The sequence below is a fragment of the Trachypithecus francoisi genome, unplaced genomic scaffold (genome assembly GCF_009764315.1).
Source record: "Trachypithecus francoisi isolate TF-2019V2 unplaced genomic scaffold, Tfra_2.0 Lachesis_group17, whole genome shotgun sequence".
Classification (NCBI taxonomy): domain Eukaryota; kingdom Metazoa; phylum Chordata; class Mammalia; order Primates; family Cercopithecidae; genus Trachypithecus; species Trachypithecus francoisi.
This window is the reverse complement of record NW_022681462.1, coordinates 42,442,125-42,460,917: the sequence shown is the minus strand read 5'-3', so window position 1 is coordinate 42,460,917 and position 18,793 is coordinate 42,442,125. Positions and strand designations below refer to the sequence as shown.

The window sequence follows — 18,793 nt, the reverse complement described above, 5'->3', positions numbered from 1 at the left end:
TGAAATGGGACGGAGCCATCTACCATGATGAACTGTGCAGTGCGCCCAACACTTCTTCAGCAGAGCCCACTCAGACTTGGCTAGAGGTGCTGGGTGGTGACTGGGGCTGAGTTGGTCCCACCTACTGTTTTGTCTCCAGAACCCAGCACACAGCAGGCCCCCAAGAAATCCTTATGGGATGAATAAGTGAAGCAGTAACTGATGTGTGAGGGGAGGGAGGCAGCAGAAATGGTAGATGTCTCTAGTGGAAAGTCCAAGGTTAATGGAGATCTTGGGGTCACAGTTTATAGGCCACGATCCGGGTGGGTGTGAAAAGAGGTTTCCAAATGAAGCTCAACGTTTCTCTCAAATGTCAGTCTGCCCACACTGACTCTACAGCAATCTGGAGAGATATAAGAAGCAGCAAGGCAAGCGTGGCTGAGTTATGAGAGAGTCAAGCCCAACACACATTGAAAGATGTCAGATGAACTGTGTGGTAATGCCAGGGTTCCCTCAAACACCTTTCAATCAGTGCTTAAAGATAGCTAATAAGCAAACAATTCTGTTTTCTTTAGTTTTGCTTTTAATGAAGGACAAGGGATTAAGACACACAGAGACTGGCCAGACAAATGGGAAACCGACCAGATCAGACCATGATCAAAATATCACAGGCAGACCACCCGCAAATGCAGAGGCCTCAGAGTCCACAGCGGGCGGTCAGAACCAGGCCCCAGGGAATCTTTCAGCTGCATCCCATCTGTGATCAGCGGGCAACAGGTAGAGGTGCTGGAGGGGGCTGAGTCCTGATTTTCGGTGTCTGTCATATTCGATCAAGTGTGTCATAGAGCTTCCTGTTTCATCTCCCAGTTATTCTGAAACAAAAACATGCATGAAAAACACAGGTCACTGCCAACCACACTGACAGTTGCTCTAGTACATGGAGACTGAAAAGGGAAAGACATATCATGAATGCCACAATAAGCCAGAGAATCAAATTTATCAGCATCTATTCAAATATTCACAAGCAACAAACATTGCTGGCGGCAACAGTGGTGCAGGACATGGGGTATCCACACAAACAGAATTCAGAAGAGACTGAAAAGACAGATGTTCCCAAAAGCCTGCTGCTTTGTTTGGGGCCAGCCTATGTGTTTATTGAAAAGTTGACTCAGTTCTGACTTCCTGGTCAGAGTCTGACTCCTGATGGACCCTGAGGCTCTTCCCCTACATGCCCCCATTGACTTGGATGAAGAGTCACACAAGGGCTTACAGGATGGCACAGGTGTTTGCCCAGGTGGTGCCCTCCACTCCCCTCTCCAAGGGCCCAAAGAGACCCAATGAGAGATCCCCGTGGAATTCCAGCCCAATGAGGTCCTGAGCCTCCCCGGGAGACATGGCCTCCCAGGTACATGGAATAATCACGATAAACCTGGGCCAAGCAGCCTCGGTGAGGTAGAGGGAAGGGTAGATAAGAAGTGGGGCCCCTGACCAAGCAAAGTCCCTGAGGACAGCACAGGACTGAGAGCAGCTCTAGAAAGACTGGGATTCTGTTAATGACTGCTCTGCTGCTTGAGACCAGCGTGGTCTGGCTCATTGTTTGCAGAAAATCATTCTCGGTCTTCCAAACACGTGAAAGGATACTTCCAAAGACAGACAGAGGGACGGCAGAATCAGAAATACAGATGGCACCATCTTCCTAAAGTCCATACTGTAGCCCCACAAAACCAACTTCATGCTTAAATCTGCTGCTCAGACACACTTTGGGGAGAAAGCAGTTTTTCCAGGAGCGAACCGGAGACAGCACTTCATGGGAGGGAGGTCAAATCCAAGACTACCCGCTATTTCCAGCCATATTCACTATGGATGAAGAAGGGATAGCTCTACCCATGACCGTGCAAAGCTTCCTTGGGAACCCTGCCGTCCCTTCCACATACAACCTGTCCAAGATGCAACCCTCAGTTCACCATGAAAACCCACTGGCCCTGACGCTCCCCATTTCCTTTGGTTAATATTAGGCACAAATTTTTCTGTAAAATGAGATGAGGGGATGTGATTTTGGAAAAGCTTCATCCTTCCTCTTGAGACTCATTCACAAGATACAGCAGTACACAAAAGACCCAGAGAAGTTAAGAAATAAGAAAGCTGTTTAAATTATTGTGCACTTCCGAACATATATGAGCATAACTTTTTTTTTTTTTTTTGGCACACCGTATTTTTTTTTTTGTACACTGGCCTTTGCTGGCATGGTTCTGCTGAGTGGTGTTAGGAAATGTGGCTGAAGGCGGGTTGCCCAGCCCGCAGGGCCTGGCAGAGCTCTCCTCCTCCCAGGGTCTCTTGCAGCACTGCAAGCCAGGGAATAAAGCTTCTCCTGAGCCGGTAGCCCTGGCTGCCAGGACATGTGGCGATTGTGACAGTCTCTATTTATCTTTTGAAACTGTATTGTTCCTCCCCCCACCCCGGCATCTTTCCCAATGTCTTGTACAAGTGAGTTAATGGATCCATACAAACTCCTACAGTCTTATTTGTTTTTTCCTTAATTGGCTAGTGACAGTGAAAAATCGAGCTTCCTGAGTCTTGAAGAACCTGGCCCCGTGATCCCTACACATTCTGGGAGGAGAACTGCCCAGATGAATCTGTTGGGAAAGCCAGCTTCCCGTTTTGAGTCCTATGAGCTAGCATTTTCTAACGTGGCTTAAAGTCCAGCATCTGGGCCCAGGATTTCATACACAATGCCTTCCTGGGTGGGCAAAGAGAAACAGGAACTAAGTAATGCATCAGTGGCCGGTAGGGGTGGAAGGGGAAACCTGGTTTCTTTAGTTTCATCACTGAAATAGAGAGGTGGTTTACCAACCCGTGCCCCTCACCAGTTACCCCCACTTCTGAGTGTGATAAAAAACCAAAATGTAATAGCCCAGGAGGGCTACAGTATGGAACACCCAACCATGTGGACCTTGGGCCAAAGTCACAGAGTGAGAGGTGGCCACCCTTAAGGATCATCAAACCAACTCTTTACTTGGCAGGTAAAGAAAGCAAAGCTCACCGAAAAAGGAAGTTGGCAACCTTCCCAAGGTCACTCTGGGTAGGACACAGCAGGGACCGGGACCTGGGTCTCTCCTACCTCTCCTATCTTTGGCTTCTGGCCAAAGCTGAGAAGACTCTGAATTCCAGTTCTCCACTGCAAGGCCTGAGCTGGCTTGTCTGGGAGGTTTTGCAAGGATGAATCAGCTCTGCGTTGGCCTGGCTGTCTAGTTATCACTGAAGAAACCTACGACACTTCATCTGAGAACTAAAAGTTTTGCCCCTAATTCAGAGCCGATCACACATGGCTTCCTAGATGCCAGTGTACACTGGGAGTGGGTGGAGACCACCAGTGCCACCCCAGTGGTGAGGCAGCCCTGAAGAAGCTTCTAGTCACAGACAGGACCACTCTTACTCTTGGCTTGGCTGACCTGCTGTTCCTGCAGGTGTCTAATATTGAGGAGCCCCCAGGTAGGTCTCCCCACTGTAGGTACACAACCTCACTTCCCCCCCAGATCTGAGAGATGGCCTCAGGTTCACACACATCACCCTGAATAGAAGCCCTCCTCGGGGGCCCAAAATGCAGCTCAGGCAACCTTCAGGAAGCTCTCCAGCTAGCTCCCAAATCATGCTCTTTCTGTTCCTGATGACAATCAGACAGAAGGCTGCTGGCATGGTAAACTGACAAGGGGAGAGAAGCAGTGGCACAGATGCCCACCCCCAGTCCCACCTCCAAGGCAGGCTGTTTTGCCCTTGAAGTTGAACCATTCAAGTCTCTACTTTCTGCGCAGTAAGTCTCAAGGCAGGAGGAAGTGAAGACCACAAGCTTCGATTTGCTGTGACATCCAAGGAACTGCCAATACCTCACTGCTGAGAGCCCAAGCCAGAGCTTCCAGTCAGCCGCACGCAAAAACACACTGGAGCTCGCTCTGCCCCATTGGCAGCACCGAGGTCTTCCTCAATGCATAGAAAAGGGACGAGTGAGGAACTCACACCCTGTCCATCTTGACTCACGTCAGATTCTAACACTATAGGAAGCCAATTTTTTGAGATTTCAAAAGAATTGCCAAGGAGGATGGAGCCTGCTCAGTAACTGCCAAACTGTTCGGCTCTCAGGAGTCCACTGTTTTTATTTTTCAGAATGTTAAAACCTAGACCGCACACTCAGGAAATGTATATTGCTTATCATAGACTAATTTTAGGGAGATATAAGATGGGTTCTTTGTATAAATCAGACTCGTGTGCTGCTAGAGCTGTCAGGGCAGGGGAGCCAGGCAGCAGTACTTGAGTCCCCCGGCCCTTGTCTCTGACAGAGGCTCCCGCGTCTAGAGCTCCAGCCACGTATCTCTGAGCAGTCTTAGCACCTTTTCAAGGGGACCTCCCCTGAGAAGCAGTTTCTGCAAAGTGCTCCACGCATCATTACCGACCTACACTTGGTCAGGAAGATTCTGTGTCTTTGAGTGGGGACTTTCAATACCCCCGTCAGCAGAGTGTGTCAGTCCCAGGACACACACCCGGGTCCTCCTGGCCACCATTTACCGAACACGTACCACAGGCCAGCTACGGCTCCCCAGCCAAACTTTCCTTCAAACAACTCCCCAGCCCTCTCAAGTTGGTGCTATTGGGATCATCTCTCTTACCTAGGAAGGACCGGAGCTCAAGGGAATTCAAAAACTAGCAGGGAAATAGAGGCACACAGCCTTCCATGCAGCGAACTGATGGTGAGGCTCTGCTGCCTGCCAGGACACTCAGCAGCCCCTTCAAACATCTGACCCCCTGAGGTCTTCCAGGCTCGCTCACTTTTGGGTGCAGAGTGTCCTGAGCAGCACAAAGTCAGACATAGCCAGGTCCATGCACATTTGTGTCTTTCCACAGGGTCAGACTTTTACTGATGCTATTTCAATCACAAAAGCCACAAGTTACATGGAGCTCCCAAGGAAGTGATTCTCCTTAGTGTGTCCTGTTTAGTTGGTAATCAGAGCTGTGAGTACTCAGGCTCAAGCCACTCTGCAAGTCAGTCAATATTGCAAACCATACACAGCAGTGTCCTTAATTTAATCAATATATAAATGCTATATTAAACATTCCACATGAAACAGTAACATTTAACATCCAGAGAAAGGGGATAAAAGAGCATAAATGTGGCTTTGAAAAAAGAAAGAGTCAGAAGGGGATAGAAGAAAGGGTTAATGAGCCAATCCAACGAGAGCAATGTGGATGAGAGTGCCCTGGCCTGTTCCGGACAGACATCAAGAGTCTTTGATGTGGGCAGAGTCTTTGGCAACAGATGCTGGGTGCTGATCACGACAACAACAGAGCAAGGCTCTGTTAACACGACCATCCCAAGCTGGTGAAATCCTGCTCTTCTTATAGCCCCGAGACCTCTGGCAAGGACTGATAGTAGAAAAGAGCTGGTGATGTCCCTATTCGGTTGGGTGTGGTCTTTATTGATTAGGTGGTCATCTGTTCCCTGTTGGCATGATGCCTTTTGACACGTAAGATGGAGTCTTTTTCTAAGATGGTGTCAATTCTGTCAAGAGTGCTCTGTATAGGGAAGAACCTCTGACAGCTCCCTTAGTTTATAGTAAAGGTGGAAATTGTCAAGGGGCAGCAATCCAAGGGTCGGTCTTTGGTAGATTGTTTCCCAGTCTAGTCATACCATACACTACAGATTCACCCTTTCACTGTCTGTAAAATAAAACCCATTTTTCAAAGAACCAAACCTCAAAAACATTTCAGCCACTTTATAGTCTGATGGACACGGTAAAACGTCAAGATGACAGGTAACCTTGCTGTTCAGTTACTGAGAAATGCAAAAGGCCTTCTGAGAGGCTGGTGTGGATTCTAAGTTTGTGGTAGGGCACACAAAGGGACATTAGGAAAAAAGTGGAGACAATTTGCAGACTCCAGTAGACATGGTTTTCAGGTATTTCAACCACCCTGGCTCTAGGCTGTGGTTCTCAATGGGAGTCTCTGCACAGGCAGCATCTCCTTACCTGAGAGCTGTTAGAAATGCAAATTCTCCGGCCTCAAGAGCTCAGATATTCTAAGAAGGAAGCCCTGGGGCTGGGTCCTAGGGATGTGTCTGTCACAGCCCCCAGGTGATTCAGATACACACAACCGCAGGTGGCAAGTCATATCTGCTCCTAGTGACATTCTTGTATGCAGGGCCATGGGTGACTGCGGGTTGGCCATGTGGCTGGCTACTGATGTTCACACTTAGTCAACTGTACCCAAGCTACTTGCTGGACGCTCTCTCCTGAGATCTCGACCAGGGGCGGAAAGAGCAAGCAGCTCAGAAGCCATCCAGAATTTCAACACATTTTTGGGGTGACCTGGGGAGAAATGTTCGCATGCTTCATCCCTTAATCTCCTGTTCCACATGTTGCTGTGGGATATTCAATCTGCACCAGTGATCTCTCCCTAAACATCAAACATCTCTTCTAGCCATGCTCCACCCCTGCCCCATCCCCCTTGCCTTCCATCCTTCAGTTCCTTTTGCCTGCAAGAACACTTAGCCATGAATTCTACTGCAGTCTCTTTCAAATAGAACAGAAATGTTTTCACCAGCTCAACCCTCCTCACTGCAACCCTGGGGAGGAGAGGTGGGTGCAAAACACCACATCCCCCACTCCCACTTTCAGGCTCTGCTCACACCGACATCTGTGCCCAGGTAGACAGCACCAGCAAAAGGCTCACAACAACGCAGGCAGGAGGCACTAGACACCCAGGCCTCCCAAGAAAGTTGAAAAAAAAATAGTTTGTTTATCATTAAAAAAAAAAAAAACTAACCTCATACAGGAAGTATGAGAAGCAGAAGAAGAAGAAAAAAAAAACCCCAGGCTACAATACTGGAAATGTCCACATTTGTTACAGATAAAATATGTGTTTCTCAGTTTCCATATTCAACTTTGCAGGGATGGTGGGAACAGGTAGGGTAGGGCACTGAGTGGGGGTGGGGACTTAGGATAGATGGGGATCAAACAAAAAAGATGACTGTGAATACATGAGGCACAGGCTTGCCAGATGTGGGGCAGGACCACGACCCCCATCAGGGCCCTCCCTGCAGGTGTGGCTGTCCCAGCCAGACTTGGAGAAGGGGACGCCTAAAACAGAAACTGTTATCCGAGATCCTCCTACTCACCGGCCTCTCTGGCCCCAGGTCCTGCCCTCGTGTGTGTTTCAGGTGAAGTAGCCACAGTAACAAGATCATGATCACCTCCCTCCAATAGCCCTTCCAGACCTGCAGCCCCAGCAGCAGTCAGCTATGGAGACACCGTCACCTAGGCCTCCCATGGAAGCCTGAGGCTGTGCAGACCTTCAGGACAGCAAGCCCAAACCAGGGGACTTGCTTTGGTGATGGACACAGACATGAGGCCACTGGAGGCAGACAGGAGTCAGATCTGATGCCTGACATGGAGCCAGGTGCCCTCGGGAAAATGTGGCTCAGCTGGATTTTTTTAAATGGGGCTGGAGGACTCAAAACTTCCACATGAGGATTAGAGTGGAGAAAAACAGTGAGAATAAAGAATATGTCCTCTTCCATAGAACCAATCAGTAGGAGAGAAGGAAATAGGAATTCTCCCTTCTCATAATAAAAAATAAATGCAAACACTATATAATGTGCACACATTAAAAAGATATCAAGTGAAGGATTTTAAGTCATTGTGATTGGTGTCAAAGAAAGCAATTGGTATGAGAGAATGAACGAACGAAAGAAAGAGAAAAAAAGAGAAAAACTGTACACCGAAATCTCAAAATAGAACCAAAACCTGCAAATCATACTCAGGAGTCTATTGTGAACCCATATTTCAGCATGCTGTTGAAAAGGTTAATAATTTTCCTACCGAAACTGAATGTGGGTTGTGAAAGAACATTAAAATGAAGAAAATTTCCCCGTGGCTGCTATTATATTATCACCAAAGCCATCAAGTTTCAGTTTGAGTTATTTGTATTTATTTGTGAAAACAAAGATTAGATAAGTAGAAACATAAACCTCATCCTAATTATTGTCCTGGAGTATCTGATTTTTAAGACTAAAAAAAAAAAAATAACACCATCACACACACAGAGGCAACACAAGGTATGAGAAGTTACAACAGCAGAGGCAAGAGAGAGGAGGCTGTTATCTCGTTCTATCGTTTGAAAAAAAATGTATTGTCTCATGTAAAACATTAATAGTTGCTTACAGTCTGTGAAGATAATATGAGAGCCAATATGTACTTTTAGCTGTTGACATTTTTGTCAACTATATGTCCAGGAAGAGAACTTTTCTTTTAAACTGCAAACTCAAATTTTTGTTTGACACTTGCAAAAGTGTAGTAACAGCCATACAATTCAATGTTGAAGATTGGGGTGGTGGGGAAAATGGAATTTAAATGCTGCTTTAAACGATCAAAATATGAGCTTTGGGACATCTACAACCAAGTGGAGTCTGGAGAAAACAAAAGGTTTAAGTGCAGAGCTGGCTCTTATTCCAAATTTTTCTCAGATGGCCGGTGGGCAGCTTGTTTTCTGAAGTTGTAAAAGAAATCCGCAGATGAAATAGTTAATCAGAAACTATGGTAAGCAGAGACTTCATGTATTTCCATCACAACATAAGCATCAGAATGAAAAAAAAAAAAACATGCAAAAAAGAGCTTCAGTGGTCTCACATCACCGAACAAACTGTTTTTCTACCTATTTTGTGTTGCTGGCTTTTGTTATCAGCCCAATCGGCAAATTGTGGCCAATTTTGTCATGGTTTGAGCAGACATTTTGTTCCCAAACTGCTTTCAACATTTTAGCTACCAAATACAGTTTATGAGAAAATGAACAAGCCACAATACAAACAGAAAAGATAACTTTTCTTACCAAATTAACCCACTTTAAGGTTAAAATGCAAACTGTTTTTTAAATGCAAAAAAAAGGAACTCTAGTAAATTCAAATTCTGAAACAACCTCATCAGTTTTTTCCTGGAAAAAGAATAATTAATGATTAACCTACTGATGGATTTTGAAACCAACTACACGACATTCCCTGATTCCGACCACCATGACACCATGAAACCTGTTTTTAATGACACAGTATGTAAATGCTATTTTGCAAAAACACACACCAAATATTGTCTGAAGATGCAGATCACGAGGCTCCAGAAGAACAGTAGAACTATGTTAAAGTAAAGTAATCAGTTAAGCAGTTATTTACTACTGAAAATAAGTGACACCCACGTAGTTCATGTTATATATTAATATTGAAACCAAATGACAGTCTAATACCGCAAATCATTTCATAAAAAAAAATGAAACCAGTTAAAATTAAAACACAGGGTTTTATTTTATAAACCATTAAATATTAAGATCAAAATGATAGAAAGCTGACTTGGCTTTTAAAACATTTGTTTTGCTGAATTACAACAACCAATTGAAAATGAAAAAAAAGAATGAAAGATCCCTCCGTAAAAATTTAAGAATTACTACTGAGAAGAAAAGCAGAATTTCAGACAGAGGCTTGAAGAAAACTTCTGTTTGTAATCTTCCCTCATATTTGAAGACACAGCAATATGTACAACATTTTTAGCCTTTTAAAATACCAGCATGCCCACACACTGTCTCAGATTAAAACAAGGAGAAAATGACACATTCTGAAACCATTTTCTAAAGCTTCTTTTCCTGATAACAGTGAGGCGCTTACAATCAAATTAATGAGTTTCTAAAAAGCCTAAACAACTCTCCATAAAGAGACAGAATTGTTCATAACAGCATGCAGATATTTCTAGATTTTTCAGACAATACTTTGAGCATTAGTCCTTGCTACTTACATTTAGAAGATGTTTTTAAACATCTATATTAGAAAGAAATACAACTCAGTGCTTTGCTTTGTTAAATTGAGGAACACTCTGAAAAACACCAGTAGAGTCAGTCCAGTATTTCCCTCATTTCAATTTAAAAATTAGTTAACTCTTCCCCACACTCCTTACACACATATGTATTCTCACAATTTATTTATACTTAAAATTCTTAAAGTAGTGAAGAAAGGAAACACCCACAGAAAATAAGTCATTATTTCTTCTGAAAGTGGATTTCTTCATAAAACATAAACCAGCAAATAAACAGAGAAAAGAACTAAAAGCAAATAACACCACTAAGTAAGAACACTGAAAAACATATATTGACTGATAGAAGAGTTAGCACAGGACATTTTAAATCATTGAGAAGAATAGGGACATTTGGGGTCAGTTTAAAAGATTCTCAGTGAAAGGTCGGCATTGCTTCTGGTCAAGCTGAACTGATGACATCAAGGTAGTAGCATCTTCCATTCAAGATAATGTGTTATGTTGTTTAACACCATATCTAAAACATGTGACTCAGAATTCATACTTCATTTTTTTTTGGATTTCAATTTTTTCAATGTTATAGGACTCTTCTGGTACTTTAAAGCAAGTAGCCTGACTTATGTAAGACAGCAGCATTTAAAAACAAACACACGAAACAGCCTTGAAAACAAGCACGACGACTAAAGATGACAGTGGATAAGGAGACTGTGGTAATCACCTAATTTGTTACTTTCAGACATTTTCTGTAGGAGAATTTTACTCTACAATACCTGCCCCTATCTTCATGCAGCAAAACTGAATGTTCACATTCAGAAAAAGGCTGACCTTAACTAGTATTTGCCACTCTTTTAAACCACATATCCTCTTCCCCCGATGTAAGACTTGGGAAATGAGGGTGATTTTAGTCATCTGGAAAGAGTGAAACAGGACATGGTCTTGAAGCACTTTCTTCAGAACCGTTGTCATTTTAACTTTGTTTTACCACAACAGAAAAGGCCGTGCCCACGGAACAAATTCAAGTTCACCCTCGATTGTATCTGTACCTCTGGAATTTCTTAAAAGCAGAGTGGCACAGCACAAAAGCTTTCCTTACATAGTCAAAGCATTAAGGAAAAAATTCCCACTTTTCTTTTGCAAGTATATGAATCAAAATGTGAATACTCATATATTAAAAATGAATGGTTTTAGTACAATTACTTCACAGGCAACCAGCTAATTTATTCTTCCTCTTTTTCACAATATGCATTTGTTAAAACACCAAGATTTTTTTTAAAACTCTGTTATGTTTACAGGCATTCCTAAGTGTAAGCAAAATATAGTTTTTCTCCCATTTACCATTTTATTTGAAGCCAATCTGTCATGTATAAAATGATGACAATTTTGTTAAAGCAATCTGGCTTTAGAGGTTAGGGCTAGCTCAACTGTAGAGTTAGAAAATCGAGCCTTTTCTCTTTTTAAAGCAATGAATAATTTACCAAAATCTAGAAATAACTGCAACTGGGTGGGTGAGTGGGGGTGGGGGGGAGGTCAGACAAGAATGAAAGAAGCCAAGAAACTCAGAATTCTTGTCCCAGAAATGAGGGTCTCTTGCACTTCATTTTCTGTTTTCCACTAAATAAATAAATAAATAAATAAATAAAATTGATTTCTAGTTATAAAACTAAATGTGTAACAAGTTTAAGAAATTTACAATATGTCAGATACAAATATATATAAGTGAGCTTAGAAAGGCAAATTGCATTTCTCAGAGCATAAATCCAGCCCCCTGTTCTAATGCTATTGTGAGTTGATAAGACAGATGCAGACACTGGATCTACACCACTGAAAACAGGATGATTTTGGTTGTAAACTCGAATTAGTGTGAAATCATTCTCTTCTGACAGGGTCTGTTGGCACAATTAAAAGGCATAGTGGATACCCGTGGACCATGAAGAGTGGAGTGTAATTCTGATAGTCACCTAAAACCTTTCATTGATGTTGGCTTGAAAGCTGCTTAATTAGCTGTAGGCTGCCAACCAATCTCCTTATCAAAGCCAGCTGAAAACAAAACTGAGAGAAACAGCTTGTGGTTTCGCAAAAATGTATTTACATGAAGTATATTTTAAAGGGAGTTTGATCATTAGGTACGATGTCATCTGTGATGTGCGGTGGGTTTGACATTTAAAGATGTCACAGGTTGTCAGATTCATCTCCAGTCTATACTTCGTTGAGATATAACAACTTCTGCTAGCAGATCTTGTTCTGTTGATTTCCAGCCTAGAAATCTGAAAAGATTTAACTCTTTTTTTTTTTTTTGAGACAGAGTCTCACTCTGTCACCCAGGCTGGAGTGCAATAGCACGATCTCAGCTCACTGCAACCTCTGCCTCCCAGGTTCAAGCAATTCTCCTGTCTCAGCCTCCTGAGTAGCGGGGATTACAGGCATCCACCACCATGCCTGGCTAATTTTTGTATTTTTTAGTACAGACGGAGTTTCACCACGTTGGCTAGGGTGGTCTCACACTCCTGACCTTAGGTGATCCACCCGCCTCAGCCTCCCAAAGTACTGGGATTACAGACGTGAGCCACCACCCCTGGCTGAAAAGATTTAACTGCTATTTACTTCATAGCAATCCTTCCCATGTCCTCTCACCTCCTTACGCATGATCTATCAAAAAGGAAGTGAAGCGGTGGGTGACACATGGAACGTAAGCCTATTTTTGCACCTAGTCCCAAGGATGGTGACAGAGGCAAAAATACCGCAGTGAACACAGGCCAGGCAGAGAGAGTCGCCGACAGGCGTGTGCTTCCTGGAATCAAGAAGGATCCACATCTTTCTAGCCCGTTACTTCACTGCAATTTGTATTGAAAAGAACATTCTGACAAGACGGGATTTCCTTCAGTTAACACTTAAAAATTGTCGAAACCAAGGAAAACCCAGAGTGAAAGCAAACGTTCTACCTCGTTGAAAGCTATCTTGATAGAAGTCATACCAAAGCAGGAGCAAAAGATCCCAGATAAACGTCGACCATCAGGTATCTTCAACCAGGAACATGGTTCAGTCGTTTTGTCAGTGTGTTTAGCAATCAAGATTTAATACTTTATATTTTATCAAGAGATGGAGACATGAATCACTACCATTTAACTGTTACAAGAATGACATCTGGTGAATGTTTAGTCATCCATTCACTCCATCTATGATGAAAATATCACTTTCTATCTTGCCTAATTTGTTGGAAATTATAATTAAGCTCTAAAAGAGAAATTAGGACAAACCAGAACAGACCCAAGTGAAATCAGCATTCTGTAGCCAATAACACACCTGAACCACAGAACCTCATGCACAGGACCGCGCAGATCTCTCAAACAGAAAGGGAAATGGTCAGTAAAGTTACAGGAAAAAAAGATTCATTCAACTTCAAAACTTTGTTACTTATGACCCTTCTTCTACCTTAATTCATGTGGCAGAGGTCAAGGGGTATTAGTCCTGGGATGTGAATGCAGTGTGATGTGCAGTTAGCAACATCGTTTTTAAAGGATAATAGAAAAAAAAAGTTTTATAAAACTGCACTACTCATCAATTATTTTCCATAGTTTGCTTAAAAAGGCCTTCTTCCCAAGCCCAATTATTCCATTGTTAATCATCGTGTTTGAAAAAGAACTGTGGCATGAAATCTGTCAATATAGGTTGCCATTCAAGCCCAGGAGAGCCAGGCCAGAGGAAGTCCCCAACCAGGGTTCAAACAGTAGCTAGAAAAGGTGGAAGGCCAGGAGCCCAGGGAACAAGCAGGGGACAGTAATGACTGTGACCTGTCACCTGTTCTGTACCTGTCTTCTTAGCAGGAAATAGCAATTTTGATTATTTTATAAATTCAAAGGCAACCAGACTTCATTTCTTAGGAGCTCTCTTCTACTTGCCTGAGCTGTGGCCTTCATTTGAGACGTTACAAAAAGCAGTGCATGAATACCAGGAAAGCTCGTCCGCAAGGAGGAGTGGAATGAAGGGCTTCACTCTCCCCCAAAGCACCAGAGAGCTCTGCTTCTGGGTCCTCCATGCTGAGACACCCCATTCTGTCAGCTCCTTTGAAGACTAGACTGGGGTTCTGAGCCAGCACACCAAAGTCCCAGGGACAGTTGATCAGCAAAATGGCATTAAGGATCAGTTTCGAGGAGGACAAATAAAGAAAGAAGTACAATAAAGCACAAAAGCGTGTCTGATGGAGCTAATCCAGAATGGGCAATGCTAGACTGCACAGTAAAATGTGAACTCCTCCATTGCAGCAAATCAAAGGGACTTCCCACATCGTCAAGGTCTCCTTCCCACCTGCCTCTGGTCCCAGGTGCAGACGAAAGCCAGAGAGGCGATGTGGTATGCCCCACATGCCCCTCCCTTCATCGCTGGTTTGTTGTTGATACCGTTCCCACTGCGTTTATTCGGTGACTCTGCCTGCAAAGCTTCCTTTCTGCTGCTGCCTGTTGCTAGGGAATGAACCCTAATCATTGCAAGACAACAACAGCAACAGCAATCTTCACTTGGCACCAGCAGGCACAAATGTCTCAGTTTAGCGACAACATAGAAATCATCCCTAAAAGCATCCTCATTTACATTTTCCCTCAGAAGGATGGCAACATTTGCCCTGTCATGAAATACATATTCTCTTCATCATAATGTCGGAGATGGTGCATTTGGAGTGGATCCTATTTCCATACTGAATTTCTGCCCTTTGTCATCAACCTGGGTGTCCAGGGTGACTTCAGGCTCTTAGAATAGCTTGGCTGTGGATCTCACCTAGTTGTCAGCCTCTATTTAATTGTATTTTTTTTTCTTGGAGTAAAAAGGCAAACCGCATCGTCAAAGCATTTAAAAACACAAACCAAAGGAAACTGGGTTTCCAAGCTTTAAGCAGATGTTATTTACCCACAATTTATTTCCAAGAAGTAACTGAGAAACCATTGCCAATTTTTCATCAGTATTCAATTAGAAGCATGAAATCGTTGTTGTACCAATGATCTGTAATATGGTTCTTGTCAGAGATAAGTGAAAAGCAACCTATGTCCTCAAACTCCAGCTCACCTCAATTCTGGGGTTGCGGCATCCCCCAACCCTTTTATGTGCTTTCATGGGGGTGGCCAGAGGCTGGCCACTGCTGGTTGCAGGGACTGGGAACTGGTGGAGATGAGCAAGCGGGGTTCTCTCCAGCTGCCACCACCCCAGGTAAAAGAGAAGTCCAAGGGTTACTTTGTAGTTTGAGGGGCACCTCCTTTTCCCTGGCACTGGGAGGATGGACCTGGTCACTGAGCAACACACAGGCCTCGTGCCTCAGGTTTCTCTTGGGCAGTGGAGTCCCACCTGTGGAGAATGGCCCTGCTGGGCTCCTGAGGAGGGGAGGGCAGGGCCAAGGTCTATGCTTCTCACCTTTGCCCCTGCCCAGAACAGTGTTTGGTTCAGAGTTGATGCTGGGTGAGCATCTGCCGAATGGGATCATGGTGGTGGGATGGATGGCGTGAACCAACTCTCTAGCTTGGGACTGAACCACAGTTCCGAGGTTGGCAGAGATTGGTGCAGGGAGATGGGCAATGCTGGAACTGCCACTCATTGAGGTATTTTGGCCTCTATATCTGCGGGTTCCACATTACTGGATTCAATCCACTATGGATTGAAATATTTAAAAATAATAATAAAACAACAAAAATAAAATAAAAATATCATAATAAGTATTTACACAGTATTTACATTGTATTAGACATTACAAATAATCTAGAGATTATTTAAAGTACACGAGAGGATCTGTGTAGGTCACAGGCAAATATTACGCCATTTTCTTTCAGAAACTTGAGCATCCTTGGAGTTTGATATCCATAAGAGATCTTAGAACCAAGTCCCCATGGATACCAAGGGACAACTACACATTCTGTAAATTACCAAATTTGTTCAACCTTCTGAGGCAACTACTCTTAATATCCTCGTTAGAGAGAAGGAAGGTAACAGAGGGGTGGTTAACCTGCAGCAGATAACAATAAGTCAAGAGTTAGAGAAGGATTGCAGATGTCCTTGCCTTCTTACCACACCTTCTCTGCCATTAGAGTCTACCACCTCGCAGCTTATGGACACCCTTCCCCAGAGGCTGTAGGTCTGGTCCACTTTCCTGCCTTCCTGATTGGAGTGTGACTTCTCCAGGACAGATGCCACGGCCAGCTCAGTTCACTCTGTCTCTCTGGCACCAAGCACCCTGCCTGGAGCACCCTGGACCTTGGCATGCATTTATTGGACTCTCAGTTTTTAAGATGCAGTTTGCCCTCTCCTGTGCACAAAGCTTTCTAAAGCAAAGAGGAACTGTCTTCAACATTGGGTGTTTGGATCTCTGCTAAGAGCAAGACCTTAGTAGACCTACAGCAGACTCACCACTGTCACCATATTTATCCCAGGAGGTGCGCCTTTCCGGAATCACCTTGCATATTCGTTTGTCAACGCATTCCTTCATTTATTCATACCACTATCTGAGTAATTAGTACACACCAGGATGAAGTCTTTCACCCTGATGTAGACACGAATAAAAATCTTTTCACAGGTTGCCCTGTTAGCCATGTCAGCAGGATCTTGAGATAAAACAGAAAAGCAAAACTACACAATGTTGTTTATCCAATTTAATAACATTTATCTCAGAAGGTGAGAGTGTGTATAATCTTCACAATCGAGAGTAGAACATGTCTGGCACCTAAGTTCTGCTGAAAATTCTCATGGGTAGAGCAAGGAAAATGGGAAGGCACGCTTGCTGAAAGATGGATGGCCATTGGTAACTCAGAAAGAACCGCTTCTCTATCACGCTGGGTCAGGTCTACGATGCAATCACCCTGTGCCAGAGGGAGCCTGCCTGTGTTGGGGGAAGCAGGGCTTTCATGCCAAGGAAAGAATCCAATGAGTCTTTCATAGAAAAAAAAGTGTATTAGATTGATGTTTCCAATAGCCTTATTATTATTAATTATGATTTTATAAAAGTATTACTGGTTTTATTTTTACCTACTTTGGGATTGCAAAGTATCTCCCAGTTCACAGGAGCTTTTATACATATGGTTTCACCTAAACTTCAAAACTGTCCGGAAAGGTAGGAGAGGCAAATTCATTCATTCATTGGTTGAGCTGCTATTTAACACACGCCCACCTGTTATCAGGTCCCTGGGCCCCTCCCGCGTAGCATCACTGCACTAGTAGAACCAGCCCTGAGAGAGCACAAGACTACGTGTGGCAGGAAAAGAAGGAAAGAAAAAAAGACACGCAGAGTTTTCTTTCCCTTTCCTGAGTCTAGCCTACTTTAGACTTACTCTCCCTGTTCCTCTAGCTCCCACCAGGCCAGGGTGGGGTCGTAGTGTCCCCAGGCTGCCCCCCAACCCCATGCTCACCCCCTCTCCTGAACTACTCAGCACTTTCTTTCCTTTCCGCCCCCACCGCTCTGCCCTGGAAAGACCGGGGAGGCCATCTGTGCCATCGCTTCTCCCAGACCAGTGGTTAACAGAACTCCCAGAGGAGGCTCCTGTGTGCGTGCAACTCTAATAGCAGGATTTCAGGCCTCATTTCTGGCCAAAGCAGTGCGGAGGTGACCTTTGGCGACAGGCCTATCTCATTAGCGTGTAGCCTACAAGATTCTCCCAGCGAGCTCCCGGATGGGATGGACTGTTTCTCCTTGCCTGAGATCTTCTCCTGATTGGCCTGAAGTCCCACTTTGAGGGAGTGGGCGGCTGTGGTCATGGGGAAAGTGGGGTAGGTGGGCTCCCTGCAGCAGCCCCTCTTGGACTCCCCAGGTGACTGTAGCTTTCCATTCCTTTACATACCGCCAGCAGGATGCCTATCACCCACCAGGGGAGTGGGGGGCAGAATCCTCTTGGAGTCAGTCCACAATTAGAAAAATAAAAGTTGTACTTCTGTTATTTGCTTCTTACCTTGGTTTTCTTTTCTTTCTGAAGACTAATATATTATGGGTGGTTTCATTGTTTAACTTCTTTTTTTTTTTTTTTTTTTTTTTGAGATGAAGTCTCGCTCTTTTGCCCCAAACTAGAGTGCAGTGCTGCAATATCGGCTCACTGCAACTTCCGCCTCCCAGGTTCAAGCGATTCTCATGCTTCAGCCTCCCGAGTACCTGGGACTACAGGTGTGCGCCACCATGCCCAGCTAATTTTTGTGTTTTTAGTAGAGACGGGGTTTCACTCTGTTGGCCAGGCTGGTCTTGAACTCCTGAGCTCGTGATCTGCCCGTCTTGGCCTCCCAAAGTGCTGGGATGACAGGCATGAGCCCAGCCCTTCATACTGTTTTTTAAGAAAAAAAATATAAAAATCCTGTCTTTGATTTTTTTTAAAAAAGCAATTTTATGTATATTGGCAAAAATATAAAAAGGTAGAAAAAAGGCAACAGGAGAAATAAGAAGGAAAAGGAAGAGGAAAAAGATGACAAGAGGAGAAATGGTTTGGAATGAGACGAAAAAGAAAGGGTAAAAGTTAACATAGAAACTGACCTCATTCAGAGAGACCCTGGGGGAAGACACAGCCTCCCTTTGGACTCAGATGCTGACTGCATAGAATATTTTAAAAGCAATTGGAGAAATTAAAGGGAAAAGGTGCTTTGGTCTCAGACTTTCACTATTCCATGGAGCACCGTCCTTTAACTCTGGGAAAAGTTGCTCTTACCTTGTTATAATAGTTTCATTTTGGGCCCAGCACAGTGGCTCACGCCTGTAATCCCAGCATTTTGGGAGGCCGAGAGGGGTGGATCACCTGAGGTCAGGAATTTGAGACCAGCCTGGCCAACATGGTGAAACCCCGTTTCTACCAAAAATACAAAAAACAATTTAGTCGAGTGTGGTGGTGCGTACCTGTGGTCCTAGCTACTCGGGAGACTGAGGCACTAGAATTGTTTGAACCCAGGAGGCAGAAGTGGCAGTGAGCTGAGATCGCATCACTGCACTCCAGCCTGGGCGACAGAGCGAGACTCTTTGTCTCAAAAAAAAAAAAAAA

At 44.1% G+C, this 18,793-nt stretch overlaps 1 long non-coding RNA gene across 1 annotated transcript in view; it reads right to left on the bottom strand.

Moving 5' to 3' along the window:
- Positions 1–539: 539 nt before the first annotated feature.
- The window catches only part of LOC117062216, a 65,363-nt gene continuing 47,109 nt past the window's right edge, over positions 540–18,793 (bottom strand). Inside the window, exon 2 of the long non-coding RNA XR_004428260.1 lies at positions 540–851. This is a non-coding gene — a long non-coding RNA (uncharacterized LOC117062216). The remainder of the gene's footprint in view (positions 852–18,793) is intronic.